The 16417-nt window shown below is 34.8% G+C and overlaps 1 long non-coding RNA gene across 1 annotated transcript; it reads right to left on the bottom strand.

The window, feature by feature from the left end:
• Positions 1-14975: 14975 nt before the first annotated feature.
• LOC121230605 (uncharacterized) lies at positions 14976-15721 on the bottom strand. Its single transcript, XR_005928590.1, has 3 exons — positions 15332-15721; positions 15124-15202; positions 14976-15019 (listed from the first exon to the last, which is right to left on the bottom strand). It is a non-coding gene; the product is annotated as an uncharacterized lncRNA (long non-coding RNA).
• Between the last annotated feature and the right edge of the window lie 696 nt (positions 15722-16417).

Raw genomic sequence — 16417 nt, 5'->3', positions numbered from 1 at the left:
GTTTTAAAAATGCATTTTGGCCTTCCATTACGAGTAAATTTTTTTGGGACTTGTTAATTTAAGGCAAACAAGTTATGCGCAGGAGTATTAATGATTTTTTTTTGAATTGACCAACAAGTATTTTATTCACTACTAGACTAGTTGACTCCATTCATTTGGATGTAGAGGTGTAGTTGTTGAAAAACCTTTAACAAGCTATGAGCTTGGCCAAGGATTTTGAGAAAAAAAAGGCAATAGATTCTTGCGAGTTCACTTTGCAATTTCAAAACATCATCCAGGATGGTCACCAAATCTAATAACTTAACAACTTCATCTCCAAAATTTGTCACTAAGGAATCACAGTTTCAACTAATTCTCAAGTGTTTCTTCTCAATTTATTATGAAATTAACAAGTGTAGAAATGACAAAAATGCAATTCAAGAGATTATGCTATAATTATGAAGAAGTATTTGTTCGAAGGCATCAATGTAATAAGCTATTTTCAATAGAAATTGAATGCAAACTAGACCAACATATTCAAGGAAAACTTATAGAACCAACCACCTCTTTACATACAATAATGAAGAAATAAAGGTTTAATACAATTCAATTGTAGGCTATGATAATAATCATTCCTTACTAAGTTTGGTTGACTTTGGAAGCACCACAATTTCATTAGCTCTATTACTTCTACCATATTGGGATTCAACATCCATCCTTCAATCTAATCTATCGATTTCAATGGCAAAAGGAGAGAAAGTTTAGTGTCAACACATGTTATGCAAAATTTCATTGTTAACCATCCATTTCTTGATGACTTCTTCGTGATTCTATTCGATGGTTTTGATATTGTTTTAAGTATCGAATGACTACAAATATTGGGGCTAAGCATATGGGATTTTAAACCTAAGCTATAAATTTTAACATGGACAACTCTTTCATAATGTTTCATGGGTAGCCTGTATTTAACTAATTACGATTCCATTGGCTTTAAGCCTTAACTTTATTAAAGGAATTAGACTAATTAATGAGAAAATTCATTGATTTATTTCATAAACCAGAAGGGTTGACACTATTGAAGAGTTGTGATCACTACATACTCTTACAACATAAAACAAGAAGAGTAGTGACCTTATTGGTATCCTTATTTACAAAATGGATGAAATTTTGAAAGTTAATGTGAATATATGTTGCAATAAGGAATTGTTTACTCATTCTAATCTTATTTTCTCGCTTCTAGTTTTATTGGTCCAAAAGTATGATGCATATGACGATTTTGTTTTGATTATAGATATCTCAATTCAAGGACCATCAAATACAATTTTTTTATTATCGTGGTAGACAATCATTGGATGAACTTTATGAAGCTTAATTTATCATTAAATTGGACCTTTTTTCTATATGTTTCCTAAAGTTAATGGATTAAAAAGATTTCCCTTTGCATACAACATCACCATTTTGAATTTTTGGTCATGTCGTTTGGGCTTACCAATTCCCCTTATGTTTCAAGCATTAGTGAATGAGATATCTTAGCAACACTTATGTCACATTGTTATTGTGTTTTTAATTCTCACCCACTAAGCACTTTGGTCGTGGATTGTTGGAACTTAATCAACGAGGGTTGGGTTATCGAAGTCAAACATATCTTTAGAGAAGGCAACAAATGTATAGATCATCTCGCAAATATGGCACAGAACAATGGTGTTGGTTTAATCTTCTTAGATTTTTCTCCACTTAGCATTACCCCTTTACTATAAATTGATGCTTATGGTAAATGTGAACTTCATTTGTAAATCTTTTTTATCCTCTTTGTACTAAAAAAATATGGAACATTTGCTACAAATAAAAATTATGTTTGATTTTCAATGAACGCATTATTTTTTTTTAAAAAAATCTAAACATTCCTTTAGTGAAACTCAAGTTGCATATTTGGGCCATATCATTTTAACTACCGTTGCATCTATCGATCCTACAAAATTTTGGGCTATTTCCACCTAACACCAAACTAGTAAATTACATCATTACATGGTTTTCTTATTCCGTTAGGTATTATTGAAAATTCATCATTAATTATAGCCAAGTTGCAACTCTAGTGACTAGTATGATCAAACAAAATGCTTTTTAATGGAAAAATACAAGGTGTCGTTGCATTTAAGGCTCCAAAAAAGGCTTTAATTGTTGTTTTAAAGTTACAAATGTCAAATTTTAAGGAGAAACTTGTGATAGGTTGTGATGTTTTAAGAGGTGAAATTGGACTTGTCCTTTAACAATAAAGTCACTTGGTTGTCTTTTTCAGCTAGAATTTGTCAAAATGTCATTTAAAGTTAGCTTCTTTTGAATGGGAGTTAATCAGGTTGGCTAAGGCAATCTAACATTGGCGCATTCATTGTGAGGATACTGATTTCTTTTCGAACCAACCTCTACATACTTAAATATTTGTTGGAACAAAAGTTAACAATTTCCTCGTAAAAACATTGGGTTAGCAAACTTATGAGATTCAACTTTTGTGAGGAATACAAACTTAGGCACTTGAATGCAACTACATATGCTTTATCTAAGGCATGAAGACAATATTAAGTTCATTTATGCTATTTCCATGTCTCATGTTTCCTTACTTGATGAGATAATGGTGGATATAACAATCAAAGGTTCCTCAAGGCATTGTGTCCAATATTGAATCAGGGCAATTAGGTATGGACTAGGCTATTAAGGACAACTTCATTTTCTACAAGAATCATGCATATCTTTTGCCTACATCTCATGTTGTGGATTACATTTTATCTAGCTTCCACGACATCACTCATTAGGGAGTGAAGAAGACTTTGTAGTGCAACCGTTGATATTTTTATTGTGCTGGAATAAAGAATGTAATCCATAATTATGTTATTTCTTACAAAGTTTATCGGCAGAACAAGGTTGAATAGTTGAGTCCACGGGCTTATTTCAACCCCTATCACTGTCAAATCAAGTTTAGGCTGACCTCTTTATGGACTTTATTGATGTGCTACCGAATTCACATGGAAAAGCATTCCTGTTCATGGTGGTTGATTACTTTTCCAAGTATGTTCATTTTATTGCCCTCTCTTATCCTTATGACATTCTTTTTTTAGGACAGTTTTTCTATCAAGTGGTTCATTTGCATAGGTTGCTTGAAAACATTGTTAGTGACCAAGATCTTACTTCACTAGTAACTTTTTTATTCATTTTGCACAATGAAATTTCAAGTTATTTATGGTTATACTCCTCCAAAACTGCTCTTATATATGTTGGTTTGTCTAAGGTTGATGTTGTGGACCAATCATTAATAACTCATGATGAGGCTTTATGATTCATAAATGCCAAACTACAACAAGCCTAGCAATGCATGAAAACAACTTATGATTTTGTATTCGGTAGTGCTAGATAATTCCATAGGTTGTGTTTTGGGGCAACGAGATAGTTCAAACAAGAACAAGCATGCAATCTACTATTTGAGCAAGAAGTTCACGAAATATGAAGCCAAGTATTCCTATCTGAAAAAGATGTGTTGCGCTTTAGCATGGACCACGTGTCGACTAAGGTAATACATGTTGTATCATACCACCTTCCTTATCGTAAAGTTGGACCATTTGAAGTACATTTTTGAGAAGCCATCATTATCAGGGAAAGTTGCTCGTAGGAAAGTGGTTTTGTCCAAGTATGACATCGTGTACGTGTCCCAAAAGGCTATAAAAGGAAGCATAGTCCCAGAATTTCTAGTAGATCGCACGAAAGTGGAATACGAGCCCGTAAGTTTTGATTTCTCAGACGAAGATATCATGTCAATTTTGAAGTACAAAGAAGAAATTTGAAGGGTGTATTTCGATGGAGCATCCAACATGATTGGGCATAGGATTAGGGCAGAACTAATCTCTCCAAGTGGCCAGTACTTTCTCGCTACAGCTATATTGATGTTCACCTATACGAATAATATAGCTGAATACGAGGCATACATTTTGGCACTTCAGATCACCATTGAGAAAAAGATTATGGTTTTAAAAGTTTTTGGTGACTCAACATTAGTTGTTTACCAATTAAGAGGAGAATGGGAAACAAGGGATTCCAAGCTAATTCACTATCTAACGTATGTGCATAGATTGATTAAAAAGTTTGATGATGTTCAATTTTGTCATTTTCCATGAGAAGAAAACCAATTAGCATTTGCATTAGCTACTATAACCGCCATGTTCACAGTAGGATCCGAAACATAAGTACAACCTATAAGTTAAGGGTCAAGGACTTGCCGGCCTATTGCGCGGGAAGAGAATCGAGAATAGATGGGAGACTGTAGTATGTTGACATTAAGCGGTATTTGCAATACTAGCAATACCTGGATTGTGCCTTAGAAAATGATAAACAAAAAATCAGGAGGCTGGCAGTGGGCTTCTTATTGGACGGGGAGTTTTTGTACAAAAGAGGACATGACCAAACCCTGTTGAGATGTGTCAACACAGAAGAGGTGAATCAAATAATGAAGGAAATCCATAATAGAATATGTGGAGCAGATAGCAACAGACATATGCCGGCAAGGAAAATTATGAGGGCTGGATATTTTTGGTTGACGTTGGAATGAGATTGTTTAAATTATGCTAAAAATTTCATAAATGTCAAATTTATTCAGATAGTATTAGCACTCATTCTACCAATCTTCATGTCTTAGCTCCTCCTTGGTCGTTCTCAATGTGGGGGCATAGATTTCATTGGCCCCATCTCACCGAAAGCATCAAACAGGCATCGCTTCATCTTTGTAGTGATTCATATTTCACCAAGTGGGTCGAAGCCGCTTTATATGTCAATGTAACTCGATCAATGATATGCAAATTTCTGAAAAAAGAAGTCATTTGTCGGTATGATTTACTAAAAAGAATCATCTCAGATAATGCCAAGAACTTGAACAATGCCTTGATATAAGAGGTTTGCACACAATTTAAGGTCAAGCATCTCAATTATGCGCCATATCGTCCAAAAATGAATAAGGCAGTCGAGGCAAAAAATAATATCAAGAAGATCATTCAAGACAACAGAAACGTATAGGGATTGGCATAAGAAAATCCCTTTTGCTCTCCACGCATATCGCATATCAGTGAGAAATTCAACTGGAGCTACTCTATTTTCATTAGTATATGGCATGGAGGTCATTTTACCTATCAAGTTTCAAATCCCATCTCTACGAGTGTTGATGGAAGTGCGGCTAGAGGAGGCTGAATGGGTGCAAGAGAGATATAAGCAGTTGAATTTAATTGAGGAAAAGAGTTTAGCAACTTCATGTCATGGCCAGTTGTATCAACAAAGAATACTGAAGGCCTATAATAAGAAGCTGCGACCAAGGCAATTTAGAGAAGGGGATCTGGTACTGAAGAAGATTCTAACATATGTTCATGATCATCAGGGAAAATGGACACAAAAATGAGAGGGATCGTATGTGGTGAAGAAAGCTTTCTCTGGTGGAGCATTGATTCTCGTTGAAATGGACAGAGATGAGATGTCGAACCTTGTAAATTATGATGTAGTGAAAAAATACTTTACTTAAAAACTAAGCTTGATTGTTCTTAAAGAGTTATTCGAATTGAGTGACATTGGCTCTTTCTATTTTGCTTTTCTTTGTTTGTCACGTTTGAGGTTATGTTTTACCTTGGAATATTGCATTCTCCTTGAGGTTAATTACTTAATAAGTTGGTCATGTTCAAAGTGATGAATGACATTTTAGAAATATCCTTCACTCGAAGAAAATTTCATCCTCTGTTAACCACTTTGTGCTATATTGTTTATTCAAAATTGACCTTTGCCGAAGGATCACCTTCCATGTTGGAGGACATTTTATGAGGTTTTGGGTATGGATCGATGATTTTACAACATTGTGAGACAAATATGAGATTATGCACAATTCAAATTGAAAAGATGGGCGTATTCCCAAGAATGACCTTTGTGATGAGATTAACCATATTTTGAAATGAAAGTCCATTCACTTTTTAATGCATTTAGAGGCACAGGTGTGGAGGTCCATTTACTTTTCATTGCATTTAGAGGCCCGGGTGTTGAGGTCCATTCACTTTCCATTGCATTTAGAGACCCAGGTATGGAGGTCCATTGACTTTACATTGCATTTGGGGGCCCAAGTGTGGAGGTCATTTGACTTTTCATTGCATTTAGAGACTTAGGTGGGAGGTCTGTTTACTTTTCTAGTTTACTTTTCATTGTATTTAAAGGCCTAGGTTTGGTATCTACTTTTCTAGTTTTGGATAATGTAATATGTTTCGATCTGTTTCGATTTTGGTAATTGCAAAAACTTGTTATTCTTTTACTGCAATGTTGAGTGGGATTTCATAATAGTTAGGTGTCTACGTCTTTGTACGTTCCTTGCTACGCAAGCCACGAACAAAAGGGCAACTGTAGACACCCGTTTTTGTCCAAGCCCGATTGGGGGCCCGTTTAAATTTTTGTTCTCTTTTGGGTCGTTCGAAGCCCACTCGATTTTGGATTTGAGACTTTTATTTTTCTTTTTTGTTTTTCTTCTTCTTTCCCTTTTGTCCCAAATTATTATTATCATCACTACTACTACTATTATTATTAGTAAATATTATTATTATTATTATTATCATCATTTTTTACAAATAAACAGTATTAAAAAAATAATATATAAACATGAAATGAAATGAAAAAGAGGAGGCTTTTCATTATTTTTGGTCTTAAAAAAAGGTAAAAAAAAACACAACTACAAGCATTCTATTTTTTTTCTTTTCTTCTATTTTTTTTTTACCATATGCATGTCATGAGGGATCAGATTTTGGGTTCTGATGAAGTGAACGTTATTGAACCATCAGTCCTTTACCCTCTAAAAATCTCGTTTTTTCCCTCTCATTTCTAAAATTAAGGTTTCTTTAAAAAAAAAGGCTTGATTTTGGGAAATGTTTTGATTTTTATTTTTTTTACAGAAGAGAAAGTTTAGAAATTTTTTTCTTTTAGTTATTTTAAAGGAAAGTTTAAAATTTTAAAACAAAGTTTTGATTTTTTTTCAACTATTTCAAAGTAAAAGCTTTAATCTTTAAGAAAAATAGTACTTCTTAAAAAAATGAAAAAGTTTTGATTTTGAAAAATAAAAATCTATTTTTTAGTTATTCTAAAGGAAAGCTTAAATTTTTAAAACAAAATTTTAATTTTTTTCAACTACTTCAAAATAAAAGCTTTAATCTTTAAGAAAAATAATGTTTTTTCTAAAAAAAAGAGAAAGTTTAGATTTTGAGAAATAAAATCTATTTATAAAAGTCATTTTAAAGGAAACTTTAAATTTTTAAAACAAAGTTTTGATTTTTTTAACTATTTCAAAATAAAGTTTTGACTTTTAAGAAAACTAATGATTTTTATAAATAAAACTTTGATTTTGCAAAAGAAAATCTAGCCATTATATGCAGCGGTGCCACCATCGGAGGCCAGCGGCTCTCCGGTGGTGGAACCATGACCAACATAGAAGTTGGAAGAGAAAGAGGAAGATTTTTTTTTTTGAAAAACAATTAGGTTAAAATGAAAGAATGAATAGTTTTTTTTTTCATTTATAGGTGCCAAAAATGAGTAATTTCTTCTCACCCCCTTACTTTTTAAATTTACAAAATAATTTTGCAGCACCACCCTCCCTCTTTGACCTATTTACACCTAAAACCCTTTTATTTATTTAAACATTCAATTTAATCCGAAATTTAAAAATTAAAAGTAAATTAATTGCTACATCAGTCCTCTGTCTTCCACATTTTTTATCTTTTAGTCCTAAAATCAAGCTATGTTATTTTGTTTCCATCTTTAATAAATAATTTACACTTATATCTTTCATTTCAATTGCATTTATACATTATATATTTAATGTTAATTATGCACTTTATTTTAATGTTTTATATTTATTCATACTTGTGTAATTTTATTTATTTTCAAGTCTATTTATATTTTTTTACACATTCCCCTTACATACATTTTAATATTATTTATTTATGTTACTTTGATTCTTTTATTGTATTATGAATAAGATGTATTATTGTTATTATTATCATCATCATCATCGTGTTAATGTCTTATTTATTTCATTTATTTACTTTTTCTTTTTATTATTGTCATTTTGAAAGAGTTTTAACTTTTCATTAACTTTAGCCAATTTAATTAATTTTCCTATTTTATTACTATTCATTTTAAAAGAAGGAATTTAATTATTGACATGAAGTTAGTTAAGTAGGTGTTATATTTAAATGAAACCATAAGGTTTTTACATTTGAATTTAGGTTAGCCCTTAAGATTTTACTTACCATTTACCTTAGAAAAATTTTAAATAATATGTAAGATTTTTTTAGGGTTTTAAATTAGTTTTAAATATTGTATAAGATTAGAATCTTAAGTTAACATGTAAATATTTTTAGGACTTTATTCAAGATTAAAACTAAAGATTTTTTTAGGTGAATTGTAAATCATGAGTAGGTCTTTCTAAGTATTTTATTTTATAAACTTTTTAAAGAAAGCTAATAAGTGTTATTTAAGATTTATTATTTTAGGATTTTGATGAATTTAAATCTTAGATCAAGAATTTTAAAGTAAGATAAATCATAAACCCGACATAGGATATTTCCGTAAGATCTTGATAGATTCAACATTATTAACTAAATCTTTTAAATAATAATAATAATAATAATAATAAAAGATCGAATAAGTTGTAGATGTATTTTAATATTTCTCTTAATTCATTGGTAATTTCTAGGTTTTTTTTAGAATTCTAATATAGAATTAATTTTAGGAATTGAAGGTATTTTATTAAAATTATTTAGGTATCCTTTAGGATTCCCATTAAAAGTAAAAATCTCTAATTTAAGTTCCAAATTAGATAAGTTTGGTGAATACATATTAATCGAGCTACAAGTAGATCGGATGTATTTTTTTAGAGTTTTTATTTAAGGTTTCCATAAGATTTTAGCCTAGATTTAGACATTAATATGCTTAAATAAAAAAATTTAGCTCCTAAGACCCCGTAGGACTATCCCCAGATAGGCGTTGTGGGGGTGCTATAACCTTATCCACACGTAACTGTACTCCCAAACTCGAAATTTGGTAATGAGATCGAGTCTAGACTTTTAGGATTTTTTGTAGTATTAATTCTAGACTTTTAGATGATAGGTGGCTAACCAACCTAGCCCTAATTGGTTAGTAGCGACTCTACGTAAATTTGGGCCCTCCGTGTCTAGCATTGCTTACTAGGCCCCAGTACCTTTATGTAGGCAACGTTATGACAAAGACTATTGGAGATTTTAGTCTAAAGAAACAAAGTTTTGGAATAATTTGAATTCCCTATTACGGAAACAATTTTGGAAGAACCCGTGATAATAATGTCCTCTATTTGCAAAGCCAGAATTAACCTTTCTTCCAAGTTGGCTGGTTTAAACAACAGCAAATACTAACCAATCTCAGACTTAAGGTTATGAAAAAATATACTCAATACATAACTCTCAGGTAGATGCAGTTGGTTTAGAAGACTTATAAATTGGTCATGATATTGCTCAATCATGCTCATTTGTTTCAAGGCAACAAGTTTAGACGTAAGATCCAAAAATTAAGCAGACCCAAACCTGTCCTATAAAGCTCGATCATATTGTTCCCAAGTGAGATTGTAACACCCCTCACCCGTACCCGAGATCGGGATCAGGTATGAGACTGTACCAAACATGTACTCGAACATTTTAGGGAAATACGGGTTATAAAATTTCGTTCCAAGTCAAAACCATTCAAACAACATCTTAGTGAGCCTATTATGGGCCTACAAGGCCCTAAAAAAACATTGAGAACGGTCCGGGACTAAACCAAGGACCTAAGAAAATTTCTAGGTTAATACCACACACGCCCATGTGGAGGCATTGCACACGCCCGTGTGCTTTGGGACATGCCCGTGTCCCCTATCCGTGTGGAATTAATTGAATTTATTTTCTATTTCAAACCTACAGAGGTTTTCACACGGCCAAGCACACGCCCGTGTCTCTAGCCCGTGTCTTTCAAACGGCCTAGACATGCCCGTGTGGTCACCCGTGTCTAAAAACTCGAGCATTCTATTTATGACATCAGCATGCATCTAAGGGCACACGGCCAAGACACACGCCCATGTGCTAGGCCGTGCCCTCCACATGGTTGAGACACACAGTTGTGTCTCTTCCCGTGTGTTTACTACCGTGCATTCTAACTTAAAATTTTTAGGTGCAGGGGACACACAGCCATACCACACACCCATTGGGCGATCCGTGTGCCACACACGGTCTAGACACATGCCCATGTGTCGACCCGTGTGGACCTTGTTAGGCTATTTCCCAAGCCGTTGGTCACCCTCTATCATCCACTCACACTTATGGGTTGCATAATACATAACAAGACCTGATTGTATACTTACAAATGACCCCAATAAACCTCATTTCATCGGTTTTACACATGCTAGGTTATTACCTTTGTAATAAGGATTTCTATGCCTTATGACACTTTTACGATTGGCTCATTATCATAACTCATGGCCAATTATGACCAAGCCATCCCATGTAGTTTGGTCACATTCCATGGGTTTAAACGTGATATACCACATTTCATCCTCAATAGCACAACCAAACATAAGCTTGCATAAACTTGTAGGTTCTAACCTACATCAAAATGAGCCAATTCCCATGGCCATATATAAATGAATGTGTATACCTTCACATGCTTTCATCAAATCAAATAACACGTATAACAAAATAAACAAAAACCCTATACATGCCATTGAACAAAATAAAAGTGTCTATATACCAAAGCTAAACTAATTGATAGTGTGTTGACTCTCCAACCGTCTTCTAACTTTTACGAGTCCTCGAGCTCTGTAAGACAGGGAAAAGAATGGGGTAAGCATTTACACGCTTAGTAGGCCAAATTAACTGGAAAGTAAACTTACCGAGTAATTAGCATACAACCATATTAGGCAATAAAACTAACAAGCGTGGAACGGTTTCCCTAGCACATGCACTCAATCCACAAGTTAGTCATATAACAATGCACCATGTAATTAATCTTAGATGAGCTCATCATTCAATATTTCCATTTATACATATCTCATATTATCCCATTAAGTTTCTTAGAAATCTCAATGGATTATCCATTTACTGTCAAGTCATAAGAGCGATCATATCATGTATGCACTCTCGCGAACCTCACATCTTACGGCAGAATTACCAGTCCAGGCTAAATCCCCCGTAATATAAACTTATATGGTGATGTTAGGATTACCAGTCCAAGCTAAATCCCTTATAGTGACAAACACCTTTAATGAGCTCGGATCTGAATTACCATTCTAGGCTAAATTCAGACCCTAATCAGATTACCCATCCGGGCTAAACCCAAAATGCACATATATTCTTCGGGAGGCTCAATCACTCAAGGAACTCCCGTCCGGGCTAGATCCTTTATGTATTTGAGATCAACGGATTACCCTAATCAGATTTTCATGACATCATCAAATGCAATTATCATACATTCATAAATCATGAAATTAAGCATACTATGAGTTTACTTTATGTTATTCGAACTTACATGGTACTCGTTCCGGTATTGTGTTTCAGTTATTCCGAAACCTTTCGTTTTCCTTGATCGACCTTCTAAACTTGTTCCTCGGGGTCTATAAAAATAAAAATGAATCATTAACAGCTCACATTATACTTTTTGAGTCTAAATTTCACCCCTGGTCCAAATGACCGCTTATCCCCTAACCTTTCACATTTTATGATTTAGTCCCTAGGCTCGTATAATGAAATGCATGCAATTTCTACCTTACCCAAGCCTAGCCGAATGTTCTTTCCTTTTATGGCAGCCCTCATTTTTCCATTATTTCTCATCTTTCTACCCATTTTTTTACAACTTTTACAAAATGGTCCCTAAAGCCATTTCCATGAAAAATCACTTAGTAAAAGTTGTTTACCATCTTTTAAACTTTCATATTCCTCCATAAACCATCAAAATACAAGTAACTCATGCATGGTTAAATTTCTAAACATGAACCCTAGCATGAAATGTGGGTAGAAATAGAGAGAGTAAGTTACAGGGATTTTAAATACAAAGAACATTAAAAACGGAGCTTGGGAGCACTTACTATTGAACTTGAAAATGTTGAAAACCCTAGCTATGGAGATCTTGAGAATTTTGGCTAGATGAGGGATAAGAATGGCTGATTTTTGGCCTATTTTTCCCATTTTATTTCATTAATTAGCCAAATGATCAAAATGCCCTCAAGCCCTTTCTTTCAAATTTCATCCATACATGCCCACTTTTGTCTAAAAACTTAGAAATTTGGAAAATTTCTCTTTATGACCTTCAATTAATAATCTAAAGCAATTTCATACAAATTGCTTCTAGAATCCAAGTTTTGTAATATATTCAATTTGGTCATTAATTTCCAATTAAACACCTTACTCATAGAATTTCTTCATGAAACTTTAACACATGCATATTCTCATATTCTAGACCTCATAATAATCATAAAATAAATATTTCAATGTTGAATTTGTGGTCCTGAAACCATTGTTCCAACTAGGCCCTATTTCGGAATGTTACAGAGATGCTGAAATCCAGCGTGTCATTGTACAAAGAAAGAATGCACTCAAGTGCTCGACCATTAAGATTCAACATGACTAATCGAACTTTGGCTTGATCTCCCACATTTTCAGCCTTGAGAAATTGTTCTAGCTTAGCTCACCAACTACAAAAGTTTGCACCATCAAACCGTGAACATTGTAGCTGAAAGAGTCTTCCCATCGAATAATCGTGCCAATACAAGAAGAAGTACCTAAATGACCTCCAATTGTTGCAGACATAACTACTGTGTTATTGGGTGGAAACCCTGGTGGAGGTGTACCTAACAACCCTTTGCCACGATCTTGATTTAAACCTTGAATACCAATGGTAGCTGCCCAAAATACTAATCAAAGAAGGAATGTAACTCAAGTCTGACCTCGTTGCATATTTCACCCTTAAAATCTTCACAAAAGTCTTTGGAACGAGCATCTAACTTGGCTTCCATATTGTTGTCAAGTTGAGAAAGTTCATGTTGTAGGAGACCCATCTCCTTTTGAAGGCGTGTCGTGATTCCATCAGTGGCCATAAGGAACATATAGGCTCTGATACCTTTGATGAAGTAAAAAAATTTGAGCAGAAAGAGTAAAGAGAAGGAGAGACGATCGAAGAAGAAGATGAAATTTCAAAGAAAAAAGTGTAACACCCCAAACCCGACCCAGACGTTACGACCGAATCCGGCGTATCACATTGAAATGTTTTTCGAAAACCATGTTTTCATTGAAAACCTTTCTTGATGTTTAGAAACTTTTACCGTTTAAACTTGAATAAAACCTTAGCCTTATTTTTTTTTCCAAAATCTGATTCATTGTAATAATCAAAGCATTGTTAACAACCTTGTAAAATATTATGGGAAACTTTGAAAACTTGTAAACCTTTGTAGTGGCAGAAACATGTTATTTAAAAAAACAGTTGAGTATCGAAAAAAATCAAACCTTCTTTGTCATGGCTTAAAGTGAATGGATACTACGCACCAGGTAGGATTCAAGAAAAGAGGAGGTGAGTCAATTAGACTGCTTAAGTACCTAGCTCTTCCATGATCCAATCCTAGACATGCATACATCCATTGCCACACTTTAAGCTTATTACTTGTCCACGAACAACAAATTAAGTTTAAGTCTATTTAAAATATTTATTTCCTTTGAAAACATTTACGTTACGGAAGCTTTGCTTAGAAATCGTGATATTTTGAAAATAAGTATTTTTATAAAACGCGCCCTAGAGCTAACCAATTTAATAACCCAAAATATTAAAAATAATAAAAAGAGCGGCCTTATTACAACTTAAACCAGAAGAAAAATAATCAAAAATAAATGCGAAATTTAAAAGGAAGCTAATTGAAACTTATTTAAAAACCAGAAATTTAATCTTCGTGGCCACTCTGAATCCCGCCCAGCTCCAAGTCCATCGATCTAAGGCTCACCTGCAAAGATGGGAAAAAGGAGGGTGAGTTTGGAAAACTCAGTGTGTAAAGTATCCCAACCAGAGCCCAAATCAGTTCAAGCTTTACTGGGCCTAAGCCCTATTCAGAATTTAGTGTTAACTGGGCCTTAGCCCATATCAATATTAATCTGGGCCATAGCCCCTTACAGTAACAGAGTATACTGGGCCTAGCCCATATCAGTATCAATCTGGGCCGTAGCCCTATTACAAGTCGAGATATATTGGGCCTTGCCCATATTGACACAGTTGGGCCCATTTTAATATAGTTGGCCCATAATAAAATAGTCTCATGTGATTAATGCATGATAACCCCATCCAACCCTGCACTTGCCTCCGTCCATCCCTACACTTCCTGTGGGGAATAAATCACCCACGCCATCCCTACACTTACAGTGTTAGCACCGATTGCGGCACTAACTATAATCCGCAGCAAAGTTGCTTATATCAGAATATGTGGCACAGCCACCAGAACAGGTTCTTCCTCCATAACAAAGCCCAACCCCATGCAACAGATATACATGTCATGGCATATAACAAACAGAATCAGAATGTCATCTATTTCAGTCAAAATTAACCCTAAGGGTATAACGTCATTTAGCACCTAGGGGTAAAACAGTAATTTTCATATTTAGGGGTAGTTTAATAAAATTTACTATTCTAGAGTTTACATACATATTATAACCATTAACACATTAACAAAAGCACTTATCAAGCGTTTTTATCGAATTGGGCCTGTTGGCCCGCTAACTCATTTTTGGCCCATTAAGCCCAAATATACCGAAGTGCACGAAATTGCGCGCTCTGCAATCATACTGCTTGTGATTACCAAAATTAACAACCAAACCACCTCACAAGCGCTCGCACGCTCGCAAGTTCACAAATGCCGGCTTTTCAGCTTTTGCCCGATCTAGTCTATGAGTGGGTGTCGTTTACACACCTGTTTGTGACGAAACGCTGACGAGTTCCACACACGAACTGCCTACAATCAATTACTAATACGTTAACTATGAATCCATAACAACTTATCTGCAAAACTCCTTACTAAAAATCGACCATTAACACTTTAGGCACTAGTGTTCTTACCTTTGCCGAAAAAATGGACTAGATCTAACTCTGGTCGTTCCAAATATCCAAGCCCTCGATTAGTAGCCTTTAATCCACACTATAGGAAAACAAATCAGATGTCACCACTAAACCCTTTGAGTACAACCAACAGGCACCCTTTGCATATAGGGGTTTTTCGGCTTTTACCTTAATTCATGAATAACAAAAGAAAGATTCGAGCGTTTACCTATATCGTTATGACACTACTCCCAATCGATTGTAGATCCAACTACCGCACAAGAAGGGAAAATACTCAACCAAGGGTTCGGCCTTTGCAGTACCTCAAAGTAGTAAGATTTCGATTTTGGAAGAAAAGATACGAGGTTTGGCTTCAATGGAAATTCGGCTAACCAGGTTTTTTGAGGATTTATGAGAGAAAATAAAAAGAAGAATATAAAGGATTTAGGTTCGGTAAAAAGATAGGATGAGAATCGACAAGAGGAGAAAGAAGAGAGAAGAGGGGAAGAGATGAGAGAAGGATAGAAAAGAATAGAAAATAGAAGAAGGAAAAAAATAAATCCTAAAGGCCTAAAATATTCGGCACTCTTTAGCTATGGCCGAAGAGTGCATTTCGGCATAGGAATTCTTTTTAAATTCCAATTCCCTAATTTGCTCCTTGATTTTTAGCCAAATTTGAAGTTTCAATTTCATTCAAACTCCCCAACCGAGATCAGCAGCCTTATCCACCTGCTTGCACCGCTTCTGCATGCAAGAGTCTTGGTCAGACCCCAATTCCTCCCCACGCATGCAACAAAAATCCAAACGTTGCGTGCAAGAACTGCAGCTTGAACCCCAGACTTCCGTCCTTCTTACGCCCAAACCCGTGCTACTGGCCACTGCACCATGCTTTCTTCCTTGCTAATATATGGTCATAATTAATTATAAACCTTACCTGCTTCAGTTCTGACCCACTTTAAAAATTAAACAGAATTCGCCTGCATACAGACTCGAACTTCCGCCCTCTCTATATGCCCAGCACGCTACAGCCACTGAGCCACAGGCGCTTCTTGTGACATAGCTCGGTGGCAATCATTCTTAAACCTTACTTTAGTGCGATCTGGCTTATTAAAATAAAAACAAGCCTTTGCGTGTGCCAACCCTCGAACCTAGGCACTATACCACACTCCCAGCGCCTCTGCCACTGGGTCGAGCTTTCCTTTTGTGGTACCTTTTAACCCGAACTTTATATAACACTTGCTTGCGTCGTTCCCTGATATAAAGAAAAAACAAAACTCTTTTGCACATGTTGGGAGTCGAACCCCAACTCTCCTTC

Source organism: Gossypium hirsutum, chromosome A06 (genome assembly GCF_007990345.1).
Source record: "Gossypium hirsutum isolate 1008001.06 chromosome A06, Gossypium_hirsutum_v2.1, whole genome shotgun sequence".
In the NCBI taxonomy this organism is placed as follows: domain Eukaryota; kingdom Viridiplantae; phylum Streptophyta; class Magnoliopsida; order Malvales; family Malvaceae; genus Gossypium; species Gossypium hirsutum.
This window is presented reverse-complemented; position numbering and strand designations above follow the sequence as displayed.